The sequence below is a fragment of the Castor canadensis genome, chromosome 7 (genome assembly GCF_047511655.1).
Source record: "Castor canadensis chromosome 7, mCasCan1.hap1v2, whole genome shotgun sequence".
In the NCBI taxonomy this organism is placed as follows: domain Eukaryota; kingdom Metazoa; phylum Chordata; class Mammalia; order Rodentia; family Castoridae; genus Castor; species Castor canadensis.
In genome coordinates this window covers 147,000,523-147,023,313 of record NC_133392.1, presented here as the reverse complement: position 1 = coordinate 147,023,313, position 22,791 = coordinate 147,000,523, and the positions used below count along the sequence as shown (strand labels likewise).

Genomic DNA, 22,791 nt, shown 5'->3' with positions numbered 1-22,791 from the left:
TATATATGTATATATATATATATACATATATATATATATATATATATACATATATATGTATATACACACATTGGCTTCACTGGGGTTTGAACTCAAAGCCACACAGTGTAGCTAGGCAGGTCTCCAGCACTTGAGCCAATCCACCAGCCATTCAACAATACTTTTTAAAATTTCTCCTTTTCCTTTTCCCATCCACTACCACCATACATCACAAACCATCCCACATTTTCCCCCTCAAACCACTCCTGGGATCTCAACTCTGCTCCACAAAACTCTCTCCCAGTTCTTACAAAAAATCCCTAGACATTGTCTGGCAGGGCCAGAGTGAGGGCAGGGGGACCACCTCAGGCAGAGTCAGGCTTGGGCATCCTGGAGCTGGTGAGGTTGGGAGGAAGTTCTGGAACCACACATCCACTAATCACTTTTATTGAGTCAGACCACAGTGCCTGGTGACATGGAACCGGCAGGTGCTGCCAAGGCTAAGTGTCTACTCCCATTGGTGGGTCATGAAGCACTCTTGGATAACTTTCCAAAATGGTTTCAGGATAAATGGCAGAAGAGCCATGTGTGAGACCCTGAGTTCAAACCCTAGTACTCCAAAAGGAAAGAAAACCCAAGGGATAGGGATGCAGTTCAGTGGTAGAGCCCTTAACAAAATATGCAAGGCCCAGCACTGCAAAATAAATAAATACAAGCAGGGCTGCGTGCTGTGGGGGGTGACCTAGAACTGCCATCCTGTACAGTCTCAAAGGGTGGCTGAGCAGGGGTCCCGTGGGATGTCCGCTCAGCCTCAGGGAGAAGCAGGGCACTGCTATGACCCCTTCTCGCCACACGTGGGCAACAGAGAGTCAGGAAGTCTTGCCTAAATCTGCCAATAATTTAGTTAAAACAGTTCCAATTTCCTTTTCTGAAATCACCAATTCTCAAAAATTCGATTTTCTCTCTCTCTCTCTCTCTCTCTCTCTCTCTCTCTCTCTCTCTCTCTCTCTCTCTCTCTCTCTCTCTCTCTCTCTCTCTCTCTCTCTCTCCCTCTCCCCCTCCTCCCTCCTCCCTCCTCCCTCCTCTTCTCTCCCCCTCTTCCTCTCTCTCTTCCCCAGGCCCTTCCCGAACTGGCCTTGATTTCTGGGCCTACACCTGACCTCTTCCGCCAATCGTTTTTTGTGATGGGTTTTATCCAGATAGGGTCTCTCGAACTATTTGTCCGGGTTGGCTTGGAACCGCAATCCTCCTGATCTCTGCTTCTTGAGTAGCTAGGATAACAGGCATGAACCACCGGTGCCCAGGAAGATGTCGCTTTTGAAAAAGCAGAATGTCAGTACATCAGTTCCCTTTTTAAAAATAATAAACATCAGCCTGGCAGCAGTGACTCACACCTGTAATCCTACCTACTTTGGAGGCAGAGATCAGGAGGATCACGGTTCGAAGCAAGTCCTGGGCAAATAGTTCAAGACTCCCCATTTTGAAAATACCCAACATAAAATGGGGCTGGCCCAGTGGCTTAAGTGGTGGAGCCCCTGCCTACCAGCATAAGGCCCTGAGTTCAAATCCCATCCTGCCAAAAAAAGATCACTGTTGCAAAGTTCTCTAATCACCTGATATTAATTCCATTCTTTTAAAAATCATTGAAGTGTCAGTAATTCATTCTTTAATCGTAAAAGAATTAGCAATCCCATTTTCTTTTTCAAAACATTAACATAGGCCAATTTTTAGACATGTTTACCTCGAGAACCAGATCATTTAAAAATCTCCAACTTTTCCACTTCTGTTCCACAGCTGCTGAACTTTTGCTGATTCCTTCCACTTCTTCATCTTTGCCTTTAGCTTGAATGGACATGGGCTGAGCGCCTACAGGTGGTGTGTGTCAGGCATGGGAGGCAAAGGAAAATGGCTGAAACTCTGTGGACCTCACAGTGCAACTGAGAAGCTGGATATCCCCAAGTAAGGATGATGTCTTGATTCTGTGTCCCAACAGAGAACCATAGCAATGTGGGGCCCAAGGATCTGGGGTCACAAGGGGACTCTTCCAATCAGAAGATTGAAACATCAAGGAATTCCCAATGAATGTGAGTCATCAGATCTTCTTTTGATGGAGCTGGGGGTGTATCTCAGCGGTCAAGCATTTGAGAGTCAACAGGCTCCCCAGCAGTGTCTCTGGACCGTGAATAGACACCCCACCCCAATCTCTTAACATCAAAGACAGTGCTGAGAAACCTTTTCTCTAAAATCAGAAATTGTCACACTCTCTTGTTTGAAGTCACATCCGTGAAACAGAACATCCCTCTCTGTCTGGTGGGTCATGGCAGTTTTGGCACAGAGCAGCAGCCTTGATTTCCAACCCAGATAGAGATTCAGAGAAGGGCTTTTTGGAACAATCTATATTTATCTTATTTACCTTTCAGGTGTCAAAGGAAACAAAACTATGAATCCAATTTTTAGCCTAAGTCAGATGTTATCCCCTTTATACACAGCGGGCTGTAAAGGGACTGGATGGGAGCCTTTGGGACAGGTGGATGGGGGTGATGAAGGCTGCTTTGGAGAAGCTACATTTGAGCTGGCACCTGGGTGACCAGGACTCAGGAAAGAGCACTGCAAGCAGAGATCAGCAAGAGAAGTGAAGAGGAGCTTGTGATTTTGCAAAGTAACAAGTAGGCCAGTGTGAGACCCTATCTCAAAAAAAATCCTTCACCAAAAAAAAAAAAAAAAAAAAGTGCTGGTGAAATGACTCAAGGTGTAGGTCCTGAGTTCATACCCGATTATCACAATAAATAATAAATAAATAAATAAAAAGGAGACTAGTGTGCTTGGAGCAGAGTGAACAGGATGGTGGGCACTTCTGAGGGGAGTAGGGCAAGTATGAATTTTACCTAATGAGACAAGCAGTTTACACAGGTATACACTTTAGCATAAATTTCTACCTTTTTCTTTCCTTTCGCAGCACTGGGGTTTGAACTCAGGGCATCATGCTTGCTAGACATGTGCTCTTACCCCTTGAGCCATTCCACCATCTAGCTGAAATTTCTAAATCTACAAAATTAGTTGATCTGGAACCCAGCCTGCAGTCCCGCACCCTGTGAAGTTCCTAAGTGTTCCAGGGATTGGAACAGACTGGGACCTCTGGTTCTAGTCCACCCTCTCAGTTTACAGACAGGGGAAACCGAGGCAGAGAGGGGAGGTGGTAGGTGGAGGCCTGCTTGTAGGAGTGTCTGGGGAAGGGTCCACTGTTGCTCTCTTAGATGGGGATAAGGGGAGGGCCAGACAAGGAGTCCTGGTTTTTGAACCTCCAGTTCCTGACCATCTAGGAGTTTCCAGACCAGCTATGGCAGTGTGGACTAAGGGACACTTTGCCCTCCCCAAGGACCTTGGGTCTGGGGTGATCACCCAGCCAAGGGACTTTGGGGTTTCCCTCTAATACTCCATCTAGCAAACCTCATTAGGATCAGCCAGCTGGAAGGAGCGAGGGATGAACGAAGAAAGGTCCTCTCCCGAACTGCCAAATCTGTAAACCCGGTTCGCCTTCAGGGTTAAGGTGCACCGCCTTCCTAGGCCAGCCCTTTGCATTCTGTTACTGACGGAGCCCTTTAACCTGTGTGCCCAGTCTGACTTAAAGCTTCACTTCTAACGCTCAGGCAGCCTAGTCTGGTAGCAATTGCAAACACTTGGAAAAAGGCACACGGGTCCCCTCCCTGCGCTGGCTGTCGACCCACAATGGACATCCACCCTGCCTGGGTACACTGAGGCAAGGCCCGTTGTACAACAGACCGTGCTCGGCCTCATCTGGAGCGATTCCACCCTGTGCGGTTCAGGACCACTGCGTCCGAGCCGCAGCCAGTCTGCGCTCTCGGTTTCTTTGCTGTGAATGTGCAAAGGCCCAAGGGTGTAACGTCAGGGTGGGGCGCTGACTCAGCTATCTCAACCCCCGCTCATCTTTTCCGGATTGCAACTGGGCCAACTGCGGCTCAGAAAGACTAAGGCTGTCACCAAGGCGAGAGAACAGCCTAGGCTGCACCAGGACCCTGCGCTGTAGCGCGCACTGTGGGCCTCGGCGGGTTAAAACCAAGAAGTTGCAAAGCACCGCCGAGGCCTAGAGCGACCCTGTCCCTCAACCAAGGCCCCGCCTCCGGCTTCCGGTTCCGGCGGGGACCCGCAAAGCTCGGCGCCAGTGCGATGGTATCCGTTTCTGGGGCTCGGTTGTCTTGGGGGTTCTGGTGTCGTCCCTGTCCTCCTGGTGTCGGTACCCCGCCCTCCGACCTGACACCTGAGCAGGTGAACGCTCCCCTCGCTCCTTCCCTCTCTTCCTGTTCCTCTCCGCGCCTGGCCCGGTGCGGTGGCGGCAGCTCTGGGAGCGGGGGGTCCGTGCGGTGGGGTCCGCGGCTCCGCGGGCTGGAGTGTACTTGGGCCTCGCATCCGTTCCAGAGGCGAAGGTCCAGTTCTGGAGCCCAGGAAGCCATTTCCGCGCGCAGCCTAGGCGCCTGAGCCGCCCCCGCGGGGTGGAAGGAGTCGGGCTCATCTCCCCTCCCAGAGGCCGGGACTGCTGTCCTCGGTTGGGTCCTGACTGCACCTTGTAGCTTGTTAGCCTTGGGCTAGTCCCCTGTCTTGAAGCCCTCTGTGTAATCCGCGAAAGCAGATGACAGTGTCTGTCCTGTCCCCGCCGGCTGCCAGGCAGATTGGATTGGACGGCTGGCCCTATAATTCAGCAGCTGGTGCAGCATCGTTGTTAATGGAGACAGCTGGGGCAGCTGTCGTTTGTCATTGAACCTGAGAGGTTAAGAGAATTGCATGGACAGTGGCTGAGGCCCAATATTCACACAAAGGAGCAGAGCCTGGAAATGCCAGTGCAAGAACAGTTCCAGGCTGTGCTGTCCAGGGAGCTGAGAGCTCAAGCGCCAAGATGTCAGCCTGGAGTCAGAATCACCTTGAGAAGTACACCAAAAGCTCTCTTTGATGCAGGCTCCAACTGCAGTCATGGGAAATCTGATCCTCCTCCTTTTTGGAGCTTGGCTCTGACTGGTTGAAATAAGAATCCACCAGAGCTGGCGGCTAGACAATTTTTTGGCCAAAGCAGCTTTATTTCCTGGGACTGCAAACTCCAGAAGGAGTTTCTTTACCCTCTTGTTAGGACTCTGAGCATGCTGCTTGGGGCTTTTCCAAGAGCTTGTTTTTTTCCAGATATATAGCTCTTTTTTGTACCCGATGACACATTTTAATATTGTTTTTATGTATCCAAAGAGTTAATCAGCTTTAACTTTGAGAATTCATGATTCTCATTTAGGTGACATGAATGAAAATTTTGTACCACCAGTAACTAATTTGGGTGCCCTTGAAATATTAAACTTTGATCCTTAGTGAGTAATGTTTTGTGGTGATTCATCAGTTTAGTTCTTAGCAGTCAGCATGTTCGAAACGTGACAGAATTCTCAAGGCTACGAGTGAGCTGGAGATAATAGCTGTGGCTGCTGTTTTCAGAGCTGGGAGATAAGAACAGTCCTGGCCTTGGTTTTCAAAGCAGGTTTTAAGTTGGACAAAGAGGATTAAAAAAGGTCACAAGCAGGTAAATAACACTTAGGGCAAGCTGTCTCATTTGCTTTTTCTCCATTTCTGTCACTTCTGTTTTCCTGCCATCTTCTTGTCTTGGTGAACTCACCCTTAAGCAGACTGACATTGTTCTCATCAGCTGAGTCAGCAATCAATGGGGTGACAGATGTCACAGCCAGTCCACCCTCACATCTGATTTGTATCCTTTACATAAGTAAGCCCATCAGTATCAGTAATGTCTTCTGAGGGCTAACAATTTATCAGACCTGAGGAGAAGGTTGTGGGAACTCCAATTTATGGCTGGCTGGTTGGTATAAGGAAAGGGACTTGTCACTGGTGTCTGAAGTGGGGACAGTCCTGTGGAAGTGAGCCTTGAGTAACTTGTGGGATTGGATGCTAAAATCAGGGAGATATGTCAGAAAGGAATGAAATTATTGGACACCCAGTTGGCATCAGTGAACTGAAGAACTGGCCAGTGTCACAGAACATGTCACATCCTCCTTTCAAAGAATCTCCTAATGCAATGAAATGTGTCCTGGAAACAAGGACAGCATCTGGCTTAGGCTGTGCAGGGGGGCCCTAGTGACCACTTGAGAATGTGACAAAGCTTGGTGGTAGATTCCCAAGGGGTAGAGCTCTAGAAATTTTCTATACACTTGAGATTTGTCGTATCAACTTGGAAAAACAAAACAGAAAGAAAGACAAGCAGCATCCAGGAAGAGCCTGGATTGAGTTTGGGGTGTGTGTTCCAATTTCAGTAGTGTTCTTGATCCACTCTATGCCTTTGAACAAACAAGTCACAGCTATCTCTGGGCTACATGGGCAAGTCTCTTAACAGTGCTAATATTCTGTTGGATTGCATCTTGGTCCATTTATTGTTGTTACAACAGAATACCTCAGACTGAGTAATGTATAAGGACCAGAAAATTATTTCTTACAGTTCTGGATACTGGGAATCAAGATCAAGATGCCAGCAACTGGTTTGTGCCCTCCTGCTGGGTCATCATATGGGGGAGGTATTATCCAGAGAGTAAGCATGCAAGCCCTAGTCTTTCTTCCTCTTTCTATAAAACCACTAATGCCATCTGATGCCCTCTCCCTCCTGGCCTCATCTAGTCCTAATTACTCCCAAGGGGTCACCTCCCAATCCCATCGACATACAAATTTGGGGATTAACTTTCCAAATTGTTATCTTTTGGTGGACACATGTAAACACTACCATACAGTTTTTATTTCTTCAATCCATACACATGTTGTCTTTGACTCACTTGCTTATTTGCATGTGTAATCTCCCCGCCACCAGCTACAGAGCCCTTGAGGGTAGAGACTCTCTCCTCACTCCTGTCTCCCTAGTGCCCGGCACAGGCCCAGACAATTGGTGAAGTGAGGGAGGAAGGACAGAAAGAATAAGAGGGCACTCCTGGCCCTGAAGGATTTGTAGTCTGTTGAGGTTCCCAGTAAGGAAGCCTAGGGACTCCTTGGGACTGGTGGTCACCCAATGCACTTCCTCCTACCTGGGCTCCTGGGTATCATGGGACTGAGAGGAGAGGGAGGCAGGGAGCTGGATTGGAGGCTCTGAGGCTTAGACGCCTGGCTCCAGCCCTGGCGTCTGACTCTACCAGGCCTGTGCCTGTGGAACCTGAAGGCAAGAAACCTCCCTCAGGCTTGGACTTGGCCTGGGCCCAAGCTCCTACCAGATATAGACGAGTCTTGCAGACAGTGGGCCAAAGCCCACTCTCCTGGCTCCGTTTAACAGAGCTCAGCTGCTCTGCCTCAGCAATTCAAGCACCTTCTTTGCCCAGATGTTTTCACCAGCTGTTCACAAACACCAATGAGCCTTGTGCAGTAGGGAGAAGGGAGGGCTACTGGAGTTAGGACCCCTGGGTTCCTTCTCATCTCTGCCTCTCAAAGGCTGGGTGAGTAGGCGCTGCCCATCGCCTCCCTGAGCCCCAGTTACTTCATCCTATTTCATTCACAGTTAGGTTTGTTGTAGGGATTAAAACAGAGAAGGTCTCAATTCCCTCTCTTTTCTATGTTCAAGAACTCAAAAAACAAGTTAAGCTTCCAGATAGAGTTGGAGCTGCCTGATTACTTTGCCAGCTCCACTCCCTCCGTTCCTGGGTTGCATCATCTGATCTCTGATTATCTTTGCTGTGCATATTTCTCCACTGCTATGCACAGCATTCCACTGATTAGCATGTATTCAAATGCCATATATGTATAGATAAAGATACAGATGTAGAATTTATGTATGTATCACATATATATAATGTCATTACACTGGGTCATTATTCTGTATTTTGCTTTTCTGTGCCATGATATACTAGCCATATTGAGACAGGTAGATCTAGATAGTGATTTCCACTGTTGCCATGGCATTCTACAAATGTACCATGATGGACCTGTTCTCCAGCTGATACACATGTAAGGGGTTTCCAATTATGTTTTGTCATTTCAAACAACACTGAAATATTCTTCTACAAATAAAAAAATGAATTAAGTAAAAATGCAGGGAGCAGAGATAATCAATAGTGTTCACTGTTCACTTTTTGCTTTGATGACAAATAGTTTGAGCCCAAAATAGGCCAGATGGTTTAAGAACAGGATGAAACATTTGAGGTTGGGCCTTTCTGTGAGGTATGAGCAATCATTTAAGACTCTGTTCAGTACTTTCCATGAGCCAATCCCATGCTAAGTGCTTTACTTGCTCATAAAGCTCAAAGAGCCCAGTGAGGGAGCTGCTGGTGTTACCCGAGCTAGGGAAACTGAGGCACAGGTTGGCATCTTGCCAAAGCCAACCGATAGTGGTTGAACTGAAACTCAGACTCCTGGTTGGTCGGACTTCACTACTCACAATTTAACCAAAGCAGAGGGATCCCAGGAGCACCACCCAGAGCTATGGAAGTAGAAAGGCAAGAAGCACTGAACCCAGCTGACGATGCAGGAGGGGCTCCCTGAAGGAAGCCACTGTTCCATAGGCCTGGGAGCACTGCAGGAGGCAGCATCAGAAGGCATTAGGAGGAGGAGACACTCCAGTCCAAGGCACCAAGGCTTGCAGATTCTGTAAAGTACCCCCACCTCACTGACCAACCCCCAGGCTCCTCCCTGCCACAGAAATTTTTTTTGTTACTTAATTCCACCTAGATGTGTCTGCTGTTTATCCTTCCTCATGTCTTTGTTTTTACCTTCTTTTTGATTATCACCTATTTATTCCCCCTGTATTCATCTGTTCATCCATTCATTTACTCATCCATTTTGTTCATCTATCCATCCATCCACCCACCTATTGATTCAACTATTCATTTAACCTGAATTCAGCACCAGCTGTGTGCCAAGGTAGTGTATAGCCTCAAAGATGCAGTCACTGTAGTTGGTGGTGAGGATATCCACCAAACTCAACTCAACCCTATGAGGAACCCCTGGACCTTTCCTCCCTGAGGTACACACACACACAGATAACACAGACTTCCTAGAAAAATCCTGGAGACAGTCATGGCTCTCAGTGTCCCCCTGCTGGTAACATGGATATTACATTTGCCCTGGAGAGCATCATTGTGCCTGTGGGTAGAGATCTGCTCTGGTCCTCCACTTTAGTCCCCCCTGCTCCAACTTCTGTCAGCAACTCCATTTTAGGGGCTCCTAATAGTGAGGTGCATGTTAGAAAGGCTTCCTACCCTAGTCTTTGTTCAAGCCACAGGCCAGAGGAAGAAGCAGTGTAAGAGAGAGAAGTTCATTGTATTGGAGACGGTGTGTGGACTATTGAGTGTGCACTGTGTGTGTGTGTGCTCTTGGTGTTGTGTACATGGAGGTGCCAGGGTGCACATTCCTGAGTTTGTGGTTTACGCCCTGATCTCTGCATGATGGAGGGGTGGTGGCAGTGATCCTTACCTGTGCACACCAGGTATTCTTCCTCACATGGCATGATGTCAGTGCAGACGTCACACACTTAGGTGGGGACACTCTGGGTTGTTGGCCCCAAGAGTTCCCTAACAGGATGGGGCCCTGGTTGTCCATGGAGGCACCCTTAGCTCCTCAGGATCACTTCCCAGGTAAACTGCCTGCAGTCCAATCCTGTCCCAGAATCTGCTCCTGAGACAAAGAAGGAGCAGCCCAAGGGGAGTGGCCTGCACCGGAGGCTGGCAGAGTGCAAAGATGGAACCAGCCTGATCTGAGGTGCCAGCATTGTGCAGATGAATTAAGCAACTGCTGACTCCCCCAACCAACCCTGCCTTCTGCGTAGGAGAGAAAACCTTTAGTTAGTGTGGAAGGCTGTTTTAATGGGATTGTAACTAGAGTTCCACGCCCCAGGCCCAAACTTCCACGTGTCAGGTCTGGCCACTCGCCACAATACACCAAATAAAGAGATGAGTAGTGGTAAGGGGCAGAAAGGGACGTTTCTGACACGGCAGGGGCACGCCAGGGAAGAAGCAAGTAGCATTTTGTGCATCTTCTGGGTATGGACACGCACTTTAACTTTAAATAGAGGAAGATGTGGGCCAGGGGGAGAAGGTATGCATAGATGAAGAGTCCTGGTAAAGTGTCCTGGTTGTTCACTATCTCAGTTCTGGTGCGCTAGGAAGTGAAGTTGCTGTTCTCATCTGAGGGGGCCAGTCTGGTTCCCATGAGATGTTGATGCTCTCTCAAGGTGCAGCCTCATCCTTATCGGTAATTGCCCTATTTGGGGGGTGGTCTGTCGGGCCAGGCTCTGCTGTTCCCTCCCTTGGGAGTAGTTTCATCTCTCATCATGAAGATGTGATTGATCAGTAGTCCAGCCCTTTCCAGACACCAGGGTGACTCCTAGGTGGCTGCAGAGAGAATTGCTCAGAGCAGAGACATACAAGGTGGGGATAGGAATGACATGATTTTCTTCTACATTTAGTTAACTTGTGGGTCCAGGTAATAGTGCTTTTCAGCAAAAGCAGCTTTGAAGTATCTGCTACAGGATCATCTAATTTGTGGCTGAAGCTTTCTAAGAATATAGCACTCTACAGGAGCCAATGCCATGTGCAGGGCAGGTCAGGTGGGCCTATCATAGGGCATGAGGGGTATTAAGGAACAGATGGAACATGTGCTGAATTCTGCCCTGCACCCAACCCCCAGCAGTGAGCTCAGTGATGGAACGGCCTCGGTCTTTCTTCTTGTATTTGCCTTCTTCCCAGAGAGATCCCGGTGAAGTGGAGAGCACCTGCTATCTAGAATGTGCTGGGCAAATATTTGCGGATCTGTATTTGTCCTGTAAGACCAAGGGAAGGGGGTGGGGCGTTTTCACACCTCCGGCCCTCTTCCCAACCCCCACAGCAGTCTGAAGGGCCTCTCCCTCCCCACCTTGCTGAGCCCCTTGAAGTCATGGCACTGGCTGTGGAAAAAAGCTGTGCCCATTGCCCAACAACCCCCTTGGGTTCCAGCTGAGCTGGTGACAGCCTTGGGACAAAAGTCATCTTTAGGATGTGCACATCCTACCTATGCCTAGTTGGCTTCTTTGTGCCACAGGTGGGCACCTGCTTTATCCCAGGTCTTTTCCCACTTTCCTGAGGCCAGGCAGCCCATTTGAGAGGGATTGGGCTGGTAGATGTGGACATACAAAGCAATGGGACACCACAGTGTCCTGGGATTAAGACCCCTGAGTGTGACTCAGTGAACATTGGCACATTAAAGGCTCTGAGAAGTCCTGCTGGAAAGCATCATTTGAACTCTGATCTCATATTTCCCAATCCCATTGGACCTTTGTTTCTTTATTGAGTGCCCACGGGGTTCTGTTCTGAGAGCTGAGGCCCAGCAGCGAACAAAGGAAACCAAAGCCCCTGCCTGTGGGGCTCTGTTCTAGTGGGTCTATTTACAACAGGGCATCTCCTCACATCTCTAGAAGCTGTGCTTCAGAGCTGCCATCCAAATACTGATCCTGATGTTTTCCAGGACAGCCAGGGGCCTCCAGTAGTGCCTATATAAATGTCAGGGTCAAATGCACTTTCAGGGCATTGGAGGAGTCCTTTAAACCAGTAGCTGGGTCCTTATGCCTGTATATCCTAGCTACATGGGAAGCTGAGGTCAAGAGAATTTAGGTTTGAGGCCAGCCTGGACAAATAGTTTGAGAGACCCATCTCCAAAATAACCAGAGCAAAATGGACTAGAGTTGCAGCTCAAATGGGAGAGTTCCTGCTTTGCGAGTGCAATGCCCTGAGTTCATACCCCAGTTCCAGAAAGAAAGAAAGAGTGAGAGAGAGGAGAGTAAGGGAGGGGAGGAGAGGGGAGGAAGAAAGAAAAATCTCTAGCTTCCCTGCCCTGTTTCCCCACCATGTCCTCATTCTCTCCCCTCTCCCACCTTCCATTTAGGAAATATCTCACTTTGCTTCATTCTGAGGCCTGGTATTGATGGAATTCCTCCTCTGTCCTGGCCAGCTCCCTTTTCCTGGGGTGGAGAAGGGGAAGTCACCTTTAGAGGGTTTGCTCAAGCTGCTACTAGACCTGAAGCCCCCTCGCAGGGAGATGGGGGTTAATCAGCAGTGCAGCTGACAGTGTGTCCACAGTCCTCAAAGACAAGACCAACCTGGCAGAAATGGTGATGAATGGCTGGTCTCAGAGGGCCAGAGGGCCACATGTCTAGTCTGCAGAGCCTATGCAGCAGCAGGGACTTGCTTAAGATTACGTGGATAAGGACTGGGGAATCATCCTGTTTGAAGTTGAGAAAGCATTTGAACCGTCTTTTTCCATTGATTAACTGCCATGCCAAGCAGTGACAAGAAGAGGCCTTGAGGGAGTCCCTGCTTCCCTCTGGATGGCATCCCTTCTGTCACACACTACAGATAGGGTTGAGTGGTCTTGTAGGTCCTCTTGTGTCAGACCCTCTGCTTTGGGATCTGGGAGCATCTACATTCCCTGCTCCCCCCTGCCATCCCTCAGCCCGCTCCTGGGCCCTCCCTGCTTCCCTTCCTAAGTGCAGGGCCTGGGGAACAGCACTGAGCACCCAAATAAAATGTCCAGACCACAGGAAGCAGGGTAATCAGGACATGGCTATTTTTATCCCAGATTGAAGGATTTTCAAAGCTCTTTCCACTGCATGCTCTGCTTTCCACAGGCCAGGGATACTCCTCTCTCCTCTCTTTCTCCTCTCTCATGGTGAGTGTGACAGGAGTGGTTGGCTCCCAAAAGAAGCCCTGTCCAGTCATATTGGCCACCTCCCACCACTGAAGTCCCCTTAATGCAGGAAAGCTTTGCCTCCCTAAGGCAGGCTCAGTGCTGAGCCCAAACACAGGATTGAGGCAGCAGCACTAAGAGAGCTGGGTGCTGAGGGGTGACAAGGGCTTCTCATGGACATCAGAGAAGCTGGCTTACCTTATTCAGCAAGCATTTATGATGTGCCTATGCAATGTTGGTCCTGGGCTGGGAGGTGGTCCCAGAGTTAGTGCCAGGCCCAAGGATCATAGCAGATGCTGTGGTCTTTCTCCAAAATATGTCCTGAATGCACCCATACCTCTCCCTTGCTGCTCCACCACCTGAGGCCTAGCCTTCTGCCCTCATGGTTTGCCTAGGTCACCAAAATGGGATCCATCCCATGACCTGAGCAGGTTGAACCTGTGGGCTACCACCAAATCCCAGAAAGAAATTTTTGGAGCTACAAATGAAATTGCAAGTCCTTCCTCTTCTTCGTCACCTCTTCTACAAGTTAACATATTCCAAATCGAATCAAACAGAATGACATGGATGAATCTCAGAACATTATGCCAAACAAAAGCTGTCCAAAAACTAAAGGAGCACAGTCTCGGAGGCCACTTGTACACACAGAGTCCAGGAAAGGCAGGACTCTAGGGACAGAAAACAGATGGCTGGTTGACAGGAACAGGTCTGGGGAGGTTGAATATGACTAAGCAAGATGGGAATTTCTTTTTTTTTTTTCGGTGGTACTGGGGTTTGAACTCAGGGCCTCATGCTTGCTAGGCAGGCACTCCACCACTTGAGCCACTCTGCCAGCCCCTTTTTTGTGTTGGCTATTTTTGAGATAGGGTCTCTTGAACTGTGCCTGGGCTGGCTTCAAACTCAAGCCTCCTGATCTCGGCCTCGTGAATAGCTAGGATTACAGGCATGAACCACCGGCACTGCCAAGACAGAGATTTTTAAAGTAATGATCACATTCCATGTAAAGAGCAGAGTGGCAGTTACTGAGAGCCATTCCTTTTGATGCTGATTCAAGTCCTTCATGATTCAAGTCTATCATCCATTTACCCCAATGGATGATTGAGCATCTGCACTCTGACTGTGTGTGTGTGTGTGTGTGTGTGTGTGTGTGTGTGTGTGTGTGTGTGTTGCTTGTGATGGAACTCAGAGCTTTGCACATTTGGGCAATTGCTCGACACTGAACTACATTTCCAGCCCTTTTTTAATATTTATTTTGAGGCAGAGACTTACTATTAGCCTAGGCTGACTTCAAACTCATAATCCTTCTGCCTCAGTCTCTGAGTAGCTGGAATTGCAGGTGTGCAGCACCACACCCAGACCCACTTTGATTTCTAAGCTCCAACCACACTGGCCTCCCTTTCCTAAACAAGCCAAGTCCATTCCAGTCTCTGGGCCTTTGTGCTTGCTGTCCCCTCCACCCCCATGCTCTGCCTCTGGACTTCCCATGGCTGGCTCCTAACCTTCAGGACTCCCACATCTTAGCATTTTTCCTGGATCCCCAGATAACTGAGTTACTTCCAATCTCACCCAACAACCCGTGTTTCCCTCTCTCCAGAGCCCATAACACAACTGGAATCATCTATTTTTCACTGTCTCTCAACTAGACAAGCTCCAGGAGGGCTGGCACCATGTTACTCATGCCTGGAGTCCTAGAACAGTGCCTCTTGTGTGTAGAGAAAGTACTCAACATAATTCTACTGAAATGGGTACTAGCATTATTCCCCTGTTAGAGATCAGAAATCTGACACTTAAGAGTGGTTAAACCACATGCCCAAGGTCACAGAACTTGGACATGGCAGAGCCCAAGCCTGGCCAGCTCCAGGGCCTGAGATATTCCCTGAAAGAGGCTGATTTGTTGCCATTCCCTGTAATCAGTTGGCCATTTAATGCCACCTGTGCAGTCACAGGTTGGCAGGAACCTGGCGTCTTCCAATGGCTGGTACTCCTCTACTGGCAGCAGTTGGTAACATGGCCTTGGCCCATGGGAAACCTGGTATTCTACCACCTGTTGTGGGAATGGGGCCCAGTGTGGCCCCATCCACCTGCCTGCTGCCCTATATCAGGGCCCAAGGCTCTGCATCTCTTTCATGTCACCCCAGAGGAAACGATGCTCAGGCTGCTGGCTTCCTTCTTGTTTGTGGCCCTTGGTAAGCTCCATTTTGTGCCCGTGTTCATGTGCCATGCTGGCCTAGGGCCACCCACCCTGGGACCCAGGGTGGCACCTGCACCAGCTTGGGGCTGGGTAAGAGTGAGGAGCTGTGGATGACACAGGTCAGGAGGAAGCCTGGGAGACCCAATTGGCTGTAGTGGGAGTCTTGAGGGGTGGTGAAGTCTCATGGTCAAGGTCCTGGGCTCTGTGGTTTGATGACTTGAACTGGCATTACCATTCCTTTCTTCATGCTCCAAGTCTCCCTCCCACTCCCTGCATCCAGCTCCATATTCGGTAGCTTAGCCTTTTCCTGCTATATTACAATCTGGTTCAGGGCCACCTCCTCCATGTAGCCTCCCTTAACTGACAATGCAGGAACAGATTGACATTTATGGAGTATTTTCTATATGCCAGGCAGAATGCTGACAGTTTTTTCTTTTATGCCTTATGTAGTTCTCATCATAGCCCCATGAGGTCAGTACCACTATCATTCCCATTTTACAGGTGGGAAAACTGATCCTCAGAGATATAAAGTTGCTCAATCTAAAACAAGCTGCCAGGCTGCCCTTTGTACCAGGTAGGCTTACCTCAAAGCCTCCTGTCTTTCTGGCAATAGCTGTCACTTCTGGGGACTCACTGGGCATCAGGAATGTTTCTTAGTCTACAACCTTCCCATCAAAGGAGCTTCTGTACTACTGGGCTCTGCTATTTCATATGGGGCTCCTAAGGTCCAGAGAGGGAAGGGCTTGGCTAGGGTCAACGGCCAGGTTTTGGCACAACTAGCACCTGGACCCTGGCATCCTTTTACCTTCTGGGGACCCACTGGCTAAATGACACTGGTCGTCTTCCCTCTAGCTTCAGGCTGTGGCCAACCTGTCTACAACCCCTTCAGCCGCGTGGTCAATGGTGAGGACGCTGTCCCTTACAGCTGGCCCTGGCAGGTAAGAGCAATAGCAGATGTTCCCTGTCCCATCCTGGACTCCAAGGTATGCATTTGTGGCATCCAGTCTGACCCTATTTCCTCTTTTCCAATATCTGCTTCAGCTCCCAAAGTCCAGGTCACCTTAGACAGTCTTCTTCCCAAGGGGGTTTTACCAGCTCAATCAGTAACCCTTACCTGGCTGTTTAAAATTTAAAAGTGGAATCAGGCTAGTAGGATGGCTCAAGTGGTACTGTAGTAGGGAGGAGGATCAGAAAAAAACCCAGACTAGGCCTGAGTCCTGAGAAAGTATCAGGGAGGTAGGGATAGCATAGTAGAGAGCTAAAACGTGAGAAATCTAAACATGAGGAAGGTTGAGTAGCACCAGGGAGGGGAAGTCAAGTAGCACTAGGAGAAAGTAGCCAATAAAATTAAATATAACCATGTACGGAATAGACTTTGCTTTTTGCTTCTGTACCCTGTTTGCAAGGGTATATAAGGTGAAACCACTTTGTTCTTGGGGCTCAGCCTTTGGACATGAGTCCGCTGAGTTTGTGCTGGCACATTTAAAATGTTGCTTCCTGGGCTGGCGGAGTGGCTCAAGTGGTAGAGTGCCTGCCTAGCAAGCATGAGGCCCTGAGTTCAAACCCCAGTAACACCACCAAAAAAAAATCCCAAAAAACAAAAAAAAAATGTTGCTTCCTCCTAATTGCCTCAAGAGTCCCGTATCTCAGCTAGCAAACTCCCACAACAGTACAGCATGTGCTGAGTAAGTGTGAGGGCCTGAGTTCAAACTCAAGTACTGCCTCAAAAAATAAAAAATAGTAAAAGTGGATTCAGGGCTAGGGATGTAGTTAGTGATAGAGCGCTTGTCAAGCATGCACAAAGCCCTGGGTTTGATCTCAAGCACAGCAAGGAAACAAAAGCAAAAATAAAAATAAATGTGCATGCAGAGGACTGGAGGCATGTCTCAAGTGGTAGAGTGCCTGCTTTGTGAGTGTGAAGCCCTGGATTAAAATCCCAGTTCCATTTGGGCACTGATAGTTCACACCTGTAATCCTAGCTATTTAGGAGGCTGAGATCAGGAGAATTGAGTTGTAGGCTAGCCCAGGTAAATAGTTCCTGAAATCCTATCTCGTAAATAACCAGAGAAAAATGGACGAGTGGATCAAGCGGCAGAGTACCTGCTTTGCAAACTAGAAGCCCTGACTTAATATCCTAGACGTACAAAAAAAGAAAAAACTAGTGCAATGAGGAGAAAGAGCAATGTGTGAGGGCTTCGGTTGCCGTGTTTAGGGGAGATTACATGTCCAGACTCCTCAAATTCTACAAGGCCATAGGTGTGGGAGCAATGAAAGGAGTAGGGGTTTCATGGAGCTTACAAATGAAAGCACAGAGGACTAGACTCACTGTCAGACAGCAGCCTCCACCCACAGGTGACTATTCAACTTGAATGTAAGTTTAATAATGTTAAAATTCAGATCCTCAGGCCCCACACATTACAAGTGCTCAACAGCCACATGAGGCTGGTGGTTTCCATCTTGATGGCAAAGATGGAGACTGTTTGCATCGTCATGGAAAGTGCAGTTGGATAGGTCAGCAAGCTTCCCTGTAGGCTTTGCTGGCCTTAAAATGTCCATAGCAGGGACTTAAGGCTACACTGTAGCATAAAAACGGCAGTGATCCAGGCACCTGTGGCTCATATCTGTAATCCTAGCTACCCAGGAGGCAGAGATCAGGAGGATCACGGGGTCCAAGCCAGCCCTTGGGAAATAGTTTGAGAGACCCTATCTTAAAAATACCCAACTAAAAAGCGCAGGTGGAGTGGCTAAAGTGTTAGAGAACCTGCCTAGCAGGCATGAGGCCCCAAGTTCAAAGCCCAGTAATGCCAAAACCAGACAAACGGGCATAGACAACACAGAAAGCAGTGAGTTTAGTAGTTGCAGTAGATCTACATGAACAATACCAGAGCATAAGCCAAATATGGGCATGGATTGTAGTTTGCCAACCCTTGGCATAGGGGAAGGTTTTGAAAATCAGGAAGTGTAAGGAAGAGAGCAGCAAAGGAACAGGGTGAGTTTTGCCTCAGAAGATACAAGAGGCCTTGAAAGGTCTGAGGGGCAGATTTGGGAGGCCAGCCTTGCAGGGCTGTCAAAAGACAGAAGAATTGGGGATGCCCTAAAAGGCAGAGAATGTTGGGGACCCCAGAAAGGTCATAAAACCTTGGGTGGGGAGGCTTTGGCAAAATATGATCCACAGGATAAGGGATAGGGTCAACATGAGCAGTTGTGTGGGTTGTGCACTGAGTATTTCAGAGGGTGGCATGGTTTTCTGTGTCCATAGCACCCTCTAGAGTTGTACAGTGCACAACCTGCAGAACCACTGGGGGCCCGGGTCACTCAGACTCTTCTCCTTGGTCACCAGGTCTCCCTGCAGTATGAGAAAGATGGGGCCTTCTACCACACCTGTGGTGGCACCCTCATCACGCCTGACTGGGTGATGACTGGCAGGCCACTGCATCTCGTGAGTTCTACCACCTGCCCTGTCCTTCCCCCGCTGCTGTCCTTGGGTGAGACCAAGCAGCTGGGACAGTGGGTGGCTACTGGAGAGGAGGGAGGTTGGCTACAGATCTGGACTGACTGGCTTCCTGCACAGGAGCTCCCGGACCTACCAGGTGGTGCTGGGCGAGTATGACCGGGCCGTGGAGGAGGGGCCTGAGCAGGTGATCCCCATCAACCAAGGGGACCTCTTCGTGCACCCAAAATGGAATATCAACTGTGTGGCCTGTGGGTGAGTGAACCCTCATGTGTGGGGCTGGGACTCTCCAAAATTCCCTCCAGGTCCCAAAGCCAAAGAGGAGTGGGCAACCACTTGAGCCCAGGTGGCACACACCACAGCTAGAGCCAGTAGAGCTATTAAGGACCATCGATGCCAGACCGCTCTCCCTACAGGGGGACAGCAGGGCCCAGGAAGTACCTGGCTTACTGAACCTGAGCTCTTCTGGCACCTTCCCCCATCCCAAGGGTTCCTCCATTCCACAGACTTGCATGCTGGGTTCCTGCAGCACCATGGGTAAAAGGAGGAGTTTTGGGCTGAGAGGCTCCAGTGCTAACACTCTGGGTGGACCAGGCCAGTCACTGCCCTACTCTGGGCAGCAGTGTGGTGTCTGTCAAGGGTGACCATGAAGCAGGACTTCCTGGGTGGCTGTGAAGGTGAAGGAGACCATATTCAGCCCCTTGAATGTATGCAGAGTTGTATGGCTGGGTGGCCTGACTTCCATGGTGAGAGGCTCTTGGGGGTGCAGCACCCCGAATGGGAAAGGTATGAGCTAGGAGCCATGATGATCACAACGCCAGTCCATGCTTACAGTGACAGTGACAAAATAGATCCTACTGAAGTGACATGAATGACAGGCATGTGGAGATGGACGGCAGTGGTTCTCAAAGTGTGGCTCTGGGGTGCAGCAGCCCTTGGTGTCCTTAGGAAATACGGATCCTCAGACGTCAGCCCAGACCCATGGCCCAGAACATAGCCCCCTCCCCACAGCACTGTGCTTACTGAGCCCTCCAGGAGTTTCTGATGCAGCTGGAGTGTGGGAGGGACAGGTGCAAATGCCCAGGGCGATTATGGTGGCCAGGGTCATCGAGGACTGAAGTGGCTGGGGCTTACTCAGAGCTGCCTGGCCTCAAGAATGGATTTGAAGATAAAAGAACAGGGAGTCCCTAGAGCAGAAAATGCAGGGAATGAACGTTTGCCTAGGGTAGGGAGCAGGTCCAGCTCAGGGCCCAGGCTTTGTGTGACTCCTCTTCCTCCCCAGAAATGACATCGCGCTGATCAAGCTCTCCCGGAGTGCCCAGCTGGGAGATGAGGTCCAGGTTGCTTGCCTCCCTCCTGCTGGTGACATCCTGCCCAATGAGGCACCCTGCTACATCAGTGGCTGGGGCCTTCTTGAGAGTATGTGCTACCCTTGTAACTGGCCTCAGGGACAGTGGCAAAGCGGAGGCCCTGGGATGGGGGATGGAGGGTCACTTCAGGATTGAACTCAGCACTCCCCCCATCTTTGTCTGGTTGCCTTCTTCTCCTCTATCCCCCCCAATTATTCAGATTCCATGGAACATTTTGAGGTGCCTACTCTGTGCAAGGTGCTGGGATGTCACAGAGACAAAGCATGCAGGACCCTATAAACCCTAGCAGGCCAGAGGAACTGGGGCTCCCAACCATGCACTCAGACTCCCCACTCAATGCTTTCTGTCCTGGCAGCCAACGGGGCTCTCCCAGACAAACTACAGCAGGCCCTGCTGCCTGTGGTGGACTACAACCACTGCTCCAGGTGGGACTGGTGGTGGTTTGCCGTGAGGAAGACCATGGTGTGCGCTGGTGGAGATGTCCGCTCTGGATGCAATGTGAGTTTGCTCTTTCCTGAACAAGGTGGCATGGGATGTGAATGACCCCAGGTCTTTCTGCCATCTGCCCACAGGTGGAGGAGGTAGCTTGCCTGCTTGCCTCATTCAGCCCCCAGGCCAGGCAGGAAGAAGAGGAAGTCAGCATAGTCTAGATGTAGAATCAGGAGCCTTGGATTCTAGTGTGGCTCACATGCTGACCTGACCTGGACAAGTCACAGTCAGTCCCTGGTCCTCAGGCTTCCGCATCACCATAGTAAGGGAGACTGGCACCACAACTTCTCATCATACTAACTGTGGTTCTGAAGTCATAATTAAACTTTAAGTATACTCTCGGTATAAACTGTGTGTGGTGAGACACAAGTGTAATCCCAGTTACCTGGCAAGAGGTGGCATGAGGATGTAGACTTCAAAGTCAACCCAGGCAAAGTTAGTACGATACTGTCTCATAAAAATTTGCAAAAAAAAAGCTTTCGGGTGTGGCTTAAATGGCAGAGCACTTGTCTAGCATGCTAGAGGCCATGGGTTCAATTCCCAGTGCTGAAAACAGATCACTGAAGTTCAGAACCAATTCCTCAGACAGCTCAGCCCCCGCCACACTCTTGACTCTTGCAGGGTGACTCTGGGGGACCCCTCAACTGCCCCACTGAAGATGGCACCTGGCAGGTCCATGGTGTGACCAGCTTCGTTTCTGGCTCGGGCTGCAACACCCTGAAGAAGCCCACGGTGTTCACTAGGGTCTCTGCATTCAACCAGTGGATCGAGGAGGTGAGGAGGATGGGGGAGGACAGAAGACTCCTGGGGAAACCATAGGCCCCAAGAAGAGCCTGGGATGCTCCTGGGCCCAGTGTGGGGGACCTTGGGGATGTTCCTGAGGACCTGAAATGTTTTGTGCTAAAGCTCTGTCGTGGGAACATGGCTGTTTTCTGGGTGGGGCTCTCAGTGGTGGCTGCACTTCCCGAATCCAATGGGTGTCCCTAAGGGTCTCTGCTGCTGCAGTCTGTCTTTCTCACAGAGGATAGAGAGATATGCCAGACAAAGTGTCACCTGGTGAGGGACAGATGAGACACTGGAGAATATTGATGAAGGGTGGTACAGCCATGTAAGGGGACACTCAGTCCCCAGCAAGGGCACAGACGTCATCAGGGGACAGGTGGTCTGATATGGTTGACAGTGCTCATGATAACAGTAATGGCTGTAATTTATAGACAACATAACTGTGCCAGTCACTGTGGTGAGAACCTTAGTTAACAGTTTGATTAGGAACTCCTATGGAGCAGGATTTGGCAGTACACACCTGTAATCCCAGCACTTGGTGGAGGCAGAATCTCAAGTTCCAGGCCGGCCTGGGCCACACAGTGAGGTCCTATCTCAAACAAACAAAGAAACCCCATGAGGGAGTACTATTCTTGTCCTGGTGTAGAGATGAGGAAACTCAGAGAGGTTAAGTCACTCTCATAAGCTTAGCCAGCTCTTGAGTGACAGGGCTGGGAGTTAGGCCTATTTCCCTCCAGCTCCAGAACCTGTGCTCCTAACTAGACTATTTCGTTTTTTTTGGCGTTATTTGGGTTTGAACTCAGAACTCAGCCTTGCTAGGGAAGTGCTTACCACTTGAGTCACATCCCTTTTGCTTTCAGTTTGTTTTCCCAATAGGGTCTCCCACTTTGCCCAGGCTGGCCTCTGAACATGATCCTCCTCCTCTGCCTTCCAAGTAGCTGAACCTACAGGTCTGCACCACCACCACTAATTAGACTATCCTGTCCTGCTTCCCATCTTTGTTTTTTCCAGACCATTGCAAGCCACTAGCCCAAGGCCTAACTGGCGGCACCCATCCACGTCCTTCAGAAAGAATAAAGACCTCTCAGAAAATCCTAGGTTGTGTCTCTTTCCTTCACTGAGTTTCCTCTTCCCCTCCAGCCTCTGTCTAAAATCTCAGATCTGAATTGCAGAGATGAGACCCGACCCAACCCTCTCAGGTGAGGATGAGAAAGGAGTGAGCCTCAGGGAGAAGAGGGGAGGTGCTGTTGGGTGACCAACTGTCCTGGCTTGCCTAGGACTCAGGGGGTCCTGGGACACTGGACTTTTAGCACAGATTCAGGAAAACTGGGTCAAACTGGTGATTCGAAATCCATAGTCATACATAAATTAGTGACTTTTCAACACAGGCACAAAAACAGAGTAAAATCTGCAGAAAAACTTATGTTGCCAGCTCTGGGGAGGGTCATGGCAGGGAGGGAAGAAGAATGTGTTTTCTGTCCATTGCTGGGCAGGAGGAGGGCTGAGGTCATTCATTCATTCAGCAAACATCTACTCATTGTTCCAGAGGAGGGCTGAGAGAGGGAGGAAGACGTTGCTCGTTATTTAGAGAAATGTGGGCATCAGGACCATTCATTGAATATGACTAGCTACCTGCGTTGTGATGGTCATGGCGGGGAGGGCGGGGGTGAGTCAGACAACCTCAGGGGGCCCTGGCTGCACTGGGGAGACATGTGCACATGCATTCCCACACATTGTGACGTGGAAGGCTGCAGCACGGGAGGCTGCAGTCCAGCAGGCCGTTGAGGCCTGATAGATCCTGCTATGCAGACAGAAGCAATATAAAAATAATGGAATCATTTGCG

The 22,791-nt window shown here is 49.6% G+C and overlaps 1 protein-coding gene and 1 pseudogene across 1 annotated transcript in view; both read left to right on the top strand.

Annotated features, from left to right (window-relative positions):
* Positions 1-1,867: 1,867 nt before the first annotated feature.
* Positions 1,868-22,551, top strand: LOC109694919 (proproteinase E-like; annotated as a pseudogene).
* The window catches only part of Cdc42 (cell division cycle 42), an 82,191-nt gene continuing 63,542 nt past the window's right edge, over positions 4,143-22,791 (top strand). Inside the window, exon 1 of the mRNA XM_074081061.1 lies at positions 4,143-4,167. The gene's annotated coding sequence lies outside the window, so the exon portion shown is untranslated. The remainder of the gene's footprint in view (positions 4,168-22,791) is intronic.